Source organism: Capsicum annuum, unplaced genomic scaffold (genome assembly GCF_002878395.1).
Source record: "Capsicum annuum cultivar UCD-10X-F1 unplaced genomic scaffold, UCD10Xv1.1 ctg77955, whole genome shotgun sequence".
NCBI classification, from domain to species: domain Eukaryota; kingdom Viridiplantae; phylum Streptophyta; class Magnoliopsida; order Solanales; family Solanaceae; genus Capsicum; species Capsicum annuum.
In genome coordinates, this window is record NW_025888400.1 from 1 (window position 1) to 9,015 (window position 9,015).

Sequence of the window (9,015 nt, forward strand, 5' to 3'; positions counted from 1 at the left end):
CGACGGCAATGGTGGCTGCCGGCAGCAATGGTGGAATTAATTTCCTCCCAAATTTAATAAAGATTTGATTTTATTTCTGCCCAAACGTAAAAGATGATTAGTTTTTCAATTTTGTGATGAATTTTTCTTTTTCAATTTGAAATTGGGTTAAATTGATGGAAATGAATTGGGTGTGTTGAAGATGAAAGAAAGAAGCACCATCATTGAAGAGAAGAAAGAAACAAGAGAGAAGAGAGAAGAGAAAGATTTTTTTTCGATCAAACATAAAAAATGATTAGTTTTTCAATTTTGCGATGAATTTTTCTTTTTCAATTTTAAATTGGGTCAAATTGATGGAAATGAATTGGGTGTGTTGAAGATGAAAGAAAGAAGCACCATTGGAGCACCATTGAAGATAAGAAAGAAAGAAGAGAGAAGAGAAACATTTTTTTTCCAACCAAACGTAAAAGATGATTAGTTTTCAAATTTTGGGATGAATTTTTCTTTTTCAATTTTAAATTGGGTCAAATTGATGGAAATGAATAGAGAGTGTTGAAGATGAAAGGAAGAAGTACCATTGGAGCACAATTGAAGAGAAGAAAGAAAGAAGAGAAAAGAGAAAAAAAGAATAGACAAGAGAAAGAATGAAAAAATAAATAAATAATTTTAAAATCAGAAAATTGAGGGGCTATTTGACTAAAAAAAATATTTTTAACATTTTTTTAATACTCTCACACACCCAATACGCGTGAATTACACACATTTATCCAAGTGGACAGATATATACCATTAAAATACGAAAGAAAGAAGTCTAGGGGGTAATAGGACCCCCACAAAATTCAGTATCCTCAACTGCAAATCTGATCAAAGTTCAGGTATTTTTTTGAGTATTTTTCTATAAAAAAAAATAATAAATCATTCATTGATTTTTTAAGCTAAATAAAATATTATTGAATAATTTTTTTATTATAATGAACAAATAAAAATAATATTTTAATAATAAAAATAAAATAAATAAAAATAATAAATTATTCATTAATTTTTTAAATTAAATAAAATATTATAGAATATTTTTTATAATGGATAAATAAAGATGAAAGTAGCAGCACTTCTATTATTTGCAACCCCAAGGTAATTCACTTTAAAGATAGTACAGTCGTATTTGGGACAGATTCTCCACAGTCCAAAGGTAACCAAATCCTAACAAATTGGTTTACACTTTCTTTAAGCAAAATAGCTTGAACCCTTCTATTTATTTGAATTTTTAAAGTGGAACACCTCTATTTAATTTTTTGTTATTTGAATCCTTAAATTCATCAAAACATAATATTTTAAACTCCTCTAATCGTTGACCAAGTTTATGTGGCACAAAATCGACTGAATTTGACGAAACGCGCGATTGCACGAGCATGGGTGTGAATGAAGATCATTTTTTTAATTATTTTTATATTAAAATAATTAAAAAAGAAAAAAAAAGCCACCCACCCCCCCCCCCCCCCCCCCCCACACCCACCACCCCCCCCCCCACCCCCATAACCCCCCCCCCCCCCCCTCCAAATTCCCCAGTCATCCTCCTTCACTACTATTTGCCACCGTTAAAGTCCACCCGCCAAAGCATCATATAGCTCCCCCCTCCCCCGGCGGCGTTTCCCCACCCGACAACCCCGATACAGCCCCCACCATTTAACTTTTTAATTTTTTTAATTCACTTTTCCATTTTAATTTTTCATTTTTTTAGAATTAATTTGAAATTTTTGTGGATTTTGCTAAAGATATTTAAATTTGAAAATTCATTATGTTTGTGTATGTGAATTTATAGGTAAAAATTTAAATTAATTGGAGAGAAATTTTAATTATTTGAAATGAATTTGATGTTTTTTTTTTTGTGAGCAAACATCAAGAACATGATTATTGAAATTTTGAGTAAATTTCACCCATGGTCACTTAATTTTGTGTCTATTACACAAAAGTTATTTTTCTTTCATTCATTTCATCCATCGTCATTTAACTTTGCTCCAGCCATTATAAAAGTCACTATGGCCGGATTTTGTAATAATTCCACCGGAAAAATGACGTGGCAACCTTAATTAGTTCTTGATTTTAATTTAAGAGAATGTAATACACTATCCATATCTTTGATCCATTTATGTGCCCAACTCAATTATCCTTATGAATTATATAACAAAAAAAAAATCAATTTTTTAATAGATTAGGCTACCTGGTGCTTCATAGAAAAAAAATTGATTGATATTTTTATGAAATTAAACTAAAACTTATCAAAATGAGAAGAAAATAGAACATCATAAAAGTCTGAAATAAAAATAAAATATTTCATAAATTACATTCATTTGTGTTTATAAATTACATTTCATAAATCGCATTAATTAAATAAATAAATTTTAAAAATTGCTTTTAATAATAATAAATAAAAATGAACAGGGACAGTACATTTTCAATTTGAAGTTTACACTCTTAAAAAAATTAATAATTAATATAAAATTATTTTTATCATAATATTCATATTAATTGATGTATAAGTTTAAGTTTGAGGGAATAATTAAGAGAATAAATAATTATCTTGATTATTAAGAATAAAATATGAAAAAAACTTAAAAATTTATTTATTAAATTAAAAATAAAAGTAAAAAGTATTTTTAATATAATAAATACATAAAAATAAGCAAAACGCTATCGACAATTTTATTTTAAATAGAGAAAGGGGGAGGAAATTGAGGGCCTAGGGAAGAAGCATATATCGGCCAGCTAGAAAGGGCGGAGGTGGGAGTGAGGATTGGTTGGGGAAGGAGGCATCATATTTTATTTTGTGATCATATAACAAAGTTTATCCTTGCCAAACAAATTTAAAATGTGATTTTTTCAAGCCAAAATTCATAGATAAATAAAGTTGGACAGACACAGTAAAATTGAACACTTGTTATGAAAAATTGACTTTTGTGTAATAGACACACATGAACATAAATTATGAAATATTTTATTTTTATTTCAGACTTGTTATGTTGTTCTATTTTTTTCTCATTTTTATAAATTTTAGTTTAATTTCATAAAAATATCAGTTAGTTTTTTTTCTATGAATCATTAGGTAGCCTAATCTATTAAGAAATTGATATTTTTCTTGTTATATAATTCATTAGGATAATTGAGTTGGGTACATATAAAATGGGTCAAAGATATGGGTAGTGTATTATATTCTCTTAAATTAAAATTAAGAACTAATTAAGGTTGTCATGTCATTTTTTTGGTAGCTTTATTACAAAATCCGACCATAGTAACTTTTGTGATGGTCGGAGCAAAGTTAAATGATCATGGATGAAATGAATGAAAGAAAAATGACTTCTGTGCAAGAGACACAAAATTAAGTGATCATGGGTGAAATTTACTCTTGAAATTTTTCTACAATTTGTAAAAGTTATTTATTTAATTAAATTTATTATATATGTAATTTTTTATGTGACATTTAAAAGTGACGAGCGAATTCAAATTTTCTTTCCCTTCATTTGAGATTTATTTTTTTATTTTTTTTGTAAATTAATTTCTCAATACAATTTTTTTCATGTTTTGTTGGGATTAAAATTTGAATTTGAATCGAAAATGAGTGATAGTGGATATTAAAAAATTAATAAACTCCATGTATAAGCTTGAAAATGCTTGAAGTTCAAATTTGAAGAGCAATAAATGAGTTTTTGTGATTTATCAAAGATATTCAAAATTAAAAATTAAAAAACTTATTGTGTTTGTGTATTTAAATTTAGAGTTGAAAATTTAAATTAATTGGAGAGGAATTTTAACTATTTGGAATGAAATTTAAAAAAATATACAATTTATAAAAGTTGTTTATTAAATTAATTTTTTAATAATTAATTTCTTATGTGGCATTTTAAAAATGACGTAAAATTTAATGCAGCACTTGAAAATGACGTGGAAGCAATTGTGTTATACACACCAAAATAGGGTTTAAAAGGATGATTTTTATCGAGTTGAGGGGTTCGGATTACAAAAGTCTAAGTTGAAACGTTCATTTTACAAACTCAGACAAGTACAAGGGTCCACGATACCATTTCGCCCTTCTTTATATTGAGTAAATTTTATCCGTGGTCACTTAACTTTGTGTCTATTACATAAAAGTTATTTTTTTTAAATTTATTACACAAAAGTCACTTTATTTTGCTCCGACCATCACAAAAGTTACTATGGCCAGGTTTTACAATAACCCACCAGAAAAATGATGTGACAATCTTAACTAGTTCTTACTTTTAATTTAAGAGAATATATATATTACTCATATTTTGACCCTTTTTATATGTGCCTAACCCGATTTTCTTTGTGAATAATATAATGGAAGAATACTAATTTCTTAATAGATTAGGCTACCTAGTGAAGACTATTTTATAATAAAGAAAATGATTGAGATTTTTATAAAATAAAATTATACTTATCTATTCTTAAAATCCTCTAAAGTTGAGACATGTGTTGGTAAATTATTTTTCTCCTCTAAAATTATGACATGTAGTTGAAAAAAATTATTTTTGTCCCGCTAAAAATATGACATGTAGTTGATAAAATTATTTTTTTCATAAATTTTTTCTTGCCACTTGGGCCTTTGCATTCGGTATATCATAATTATATGATAAACTACTTTATTTATTGAGTTTGTCTTTATATTTTTAATCGTTTGACTAATCGGATAATTCTCTTAGAAGTTTTCATTATAATATTCAGTTTCTGATAAATTACATATTGTTTAATTAATTCAATTAATAAATAAAAAAGTTAAATATCCTATAATTTCTTTATCTATTAAAGTACTTATATTTTATGACTTTTACTAACATGACTATCAATAATATTATTTGTACAAATTCCGACAATAATTATTCAATGACAAAATAAAAAAAAATACTTTAAAACTATCTTTAGCATGTTGATTTATCTTCAAAGAACTAAATATTTAAAAAAAAAAAAAACAATATCATACGCGTATTTCTATTTTAGGTATTTTGAAGAATTTATCTTGTTTATCACTCTTTTTCGATGCACCTTTTGGCAGATAAATGTAATATTATGAAATATTTCATACAAATATCAACCAATTTTTTTTTATGAAAATAGTCATTATTAGGTAGTTTAATCTATTAAGAAATTGGTATTCTTTCATTAAATAATTCATAAAGAAAATTGGGTTGTGCACATATAAAAAAGATCAAGATATAAATAATATATTATATATTTACTTAAATTAAAATTAAAATTAAGAACTAATTAAGGTTGTCATCATTTTTCCGGTAGGATTATTGTACATCATTTTTTATGGATGAAATATATTCTCTTCATCTAAATTCGTTCATAAAGTTGAAATTACTTAATTGGGAATAAAACTGAGTAAACAGACGCCCACCGTGGGGTGTGGGGCTCAAACCCACGACCACAAGGTTAAGAGCCTTGTGCTCTACCAACTGAGCTAGATAGGTTTCTTGTTGGTCCGTCAGCGGCAAGAATTTGATTAACTTCTAATGTTAATATTTAACGGCTTAGCCTTGTACGTAAGTAAGATGTAAGATTCAAAAACCAAACGAGTTTAATGAGCAAGCGTTGAAAATCAAATATTATTATAAAGATTTTAAAATTGGAGTCGTATATGACTATTCAGAATTTGAATATACTTCTAAATATGATTTATATCTCTAATTTCTAAAAATTAGTAAAATCGTTCAACTTAACTAACCTACCTATAACATACAATGCAATCTTCTCTAAAAGAGTTATATCTCAAAATATATAATCACATGATGTCATAGATTAGATCCCATGTACAATTCACTTTATTTGAAATTTTTAAATTGGATGAAGATGAAGTTACGTTTGATTACAATATTTACAAGTAATAATTGTTTGTTTGAATGTACTTCTCCCTAAAAAAACATGAAATATAATTTAAATAGCCATTTTTATTTTTATTTTTAAAATAAGGTAGATTTGTGAAAAAAGTGAAAATAAAATTTTGGATATTTTTCAAATTTAAAGTTGTATTTAGAATTTGCATGATCCAACACAAAAAATTTTTTAAAAAAAAAAAAAAAAAAAAAGGCAAACTCTCATGACCTAAACGGGTCTTGAATGTCTCCAACCAAGAATGAAAAAACTAAAAATTACATAAATACACGACTTATGTTTTTAATATTACAAAAAATTTCAAATCCCTAAACATATTACAAAAATTCTAACATATACACAGAATGTTATGTATATGTCGGCTATATTATATATATTAATAGGAAAAGAGAGTAAAAATAATTAAATAATTAGGAAAAGGTGTAATTAATTCCAAAAGGATTGGTATTTATGTACCGGTTGATTCAATTTTTGGATGAGTTGAGTTGATGAATGAACTGTGTACTGTAACCAAGCGTCCAAAGATTGTTTTGGTAAAATTAGATTCAACAATAATAATTACAAACCCCCAATAGCCCAAACTTTGTTCGTCTTGTTTCCATCTTTAGGAATTTGTCCTCCGCTTCAAAATACTTCCTCCGACCACTATACTTAGAATATATTTTCATTTTTACTTATCACTTTTAACATATTCTAAAAATATTTTTTTATTTTTATAGCACTTTTAGCATATTAAGAAACATCAATTAATATAAATACTATGATAAAATTCTCATATCGATCACTACATTTTAAAGAGCATGCAAATTTCAAACTTAGATAAATAAAGTAAAAGTGAACAATGGAGTATACCAATAAAAATAATTAAGCTAAAACACAAAATAACTTTAAGGAATCTCATTTCTGACAATCTTTTCTTTTCTTTTCTTTCTCAGTTTTTATTGATTATAAATTTTAAAATAAACTGACTCACCTTCTAGTAACTTAGTTAATTTTATAGTTTTAGTAAAGTCTCTAGATTAAATACAAACTTGATTTTGGATGCCCGTGATCAACTTGACCAGTCATTCATCAACCTGTCTACAACTGACTAATAAGGATCGGTCCGTTTAAAATTAAACTGTAACCGATGAGCCAATCATAAAATTGGCTAATTGATATTGGGTTATCGAATAAATAATTGGTGTTGGGCTAAATTTTATCTTTAACAGTTTATTGGTGTGGGGATGCATTAATCAATTTTCTTATCGGATAAACCATTAACCCGTTAAGAACTATCATACTTGTACTTTTACCCCTAGATATATAAAATACATATTATATTTTTATAAATCCTAAACCTAAAGCCCCATCTAGTATCTACCGTGATGTATTATTATTAGCTAACCAAAGCCCTCTAAATATTCTTCCTTCTTAATTATACTTTCTAACCCTAGTCTGTAAATGTGTAAAGTCTAATTTAGTATTCTGCCTAGAGCAACTCTTTGTTTTGAATTCTCAAATTTCTCCACTGATTTGGAAAAGGAAATGAAAACAAAGATTGTATTTTTAGCTGCTTAGCATTAATTAAAAATATGTAGTGTGTACATATTTCGGGTAAGATAAAAGATGTTTAGGGTAAGTTTTCATTTCTGCAGTCAAATTTCGGGGAATAGCTCGTGAGGGATGATATACTCGATTCTGCTTCTGTAAACCACATAAATTCAACAAGTAGTGTGTCGCTTAGGCATAGTTATAAAGGGGGGTAAATTCAACTACTAGTGTGTCTCCTACGCATTATAAAGGGGGAGCGTTGGTTTTGAGAGGCAAGCACCAAGTATTATTATTTATTAGTACTACTATTTCCTCTGTCACTGTATTTAACACTTCTAATACAGTAAGACAAACTAAGAAGAGAAAATTAAGTATGGGGTGGCAAATAAGTTTTAAAATTAAAATTGGTAACAACTTTGATCAACTTAAGTCAAATTCTTTTTAATTAGTGATTAAATAAATTGGGGTATAAAATGTAACTTTTTAAAATTTTTAAACTTTTCAAAAGTCCTCCGAATTCCCCCTTTTCTTATCTTTCAATATTTCTTTTTTTTCTTTCTTTCTCCCGACCTTCTTCTTCTAATTTTTTCTCTCTCTAGTTTTTTCTCTTCTTCCATCTTCTCTTCTTTTTTTTTTTCTCTTTTCATTTCATTTTTCTTCCTTTTTTAATCTTTATGGACTATTTTTTAAAAAAAAAAATTGAGTAGTTTGAAAAGAAATTTTTTTATTTCTTTTAAAAATAAATGAAGAAATAATTCAACAAATTCAGCAACTACCAGAGTTTCTACAATAGTTACGGTAATTGCTACAACAACTACTATTAGTTGTGTTACAGCAACTATCGAAGTTGCTACAGCAACTTTGACTGTTGCTCCAGCAACTTCGATACTTAATTTCTGAAAAAAAGATGTGGTTAGAGGAGGAGCCCACGAAAAAACGATATTTATGATAAAAAGGGAGGTGGTGGTGTTGGTGGTGACGCCGAATGAGAAGGACATTTGTTGAGATATTGATAACGACGATGGTGGAGGAGAAAGAAGAAAAATAGGCGATAGTTATGTAGAGGGAAGAAATAATGGTGAATCTGAAAGAGGTGGCAATGGTAGTGATAGTGGAGGAAGAAGAAGTGGCGGCGGCGACGACAAAAAGGGTGTGGAGGAGAAGTGATGGTGATGGTCTAGGAATCTTTGGGTAAATATGGTGTAGGAATCTGTGTGTAAATATTAAACTTAAGAGTTTTAAAATTAATGGCATTAATACTAATCTTAAAATTGTCACTTCTACTCTATATTTAAGACTTGTGTCACTCTTTTTTAGTTTTAAAATTTTTTTGCCACCCTTAATTAATTTACCCAACAACTAAGAAGTCCTCTATTTTGTAAGGTGTGTTCATCAGAGGTACCATGGAGGTCCGATACACCACCCGATAATGATTCGATAATTGTTCATCCGTTACAATCCGTTACCGAATCAACCGTTTTCTTATTGGTTGGTTAGTGTAATTGTTCATTCATTACAGTCCGTTACCAAATCAACTGCTATCTTATTTGGTTGGTTAGTGGACCGTTACCGAATCAACCGTTATCTTATTGGTTG

General features: G+C 27.8%; 1 non-coding gene across 1 annotated transcript; it reads right to left on the minus strand.

Moving 5' to 3' along the window:
- Window positions 1-5,385: 5,385 nt before the first annotated feature.
- TRNAK-CUU lies at window positions 5,386-5,465 on the minus strand. The gene has a single exon. It is a non-coding gene; the product is annotated as a tRNA-Lys (tRNA).
- Window positions 5,466-9,015: the final 3,550 nt, after the last annotated feature.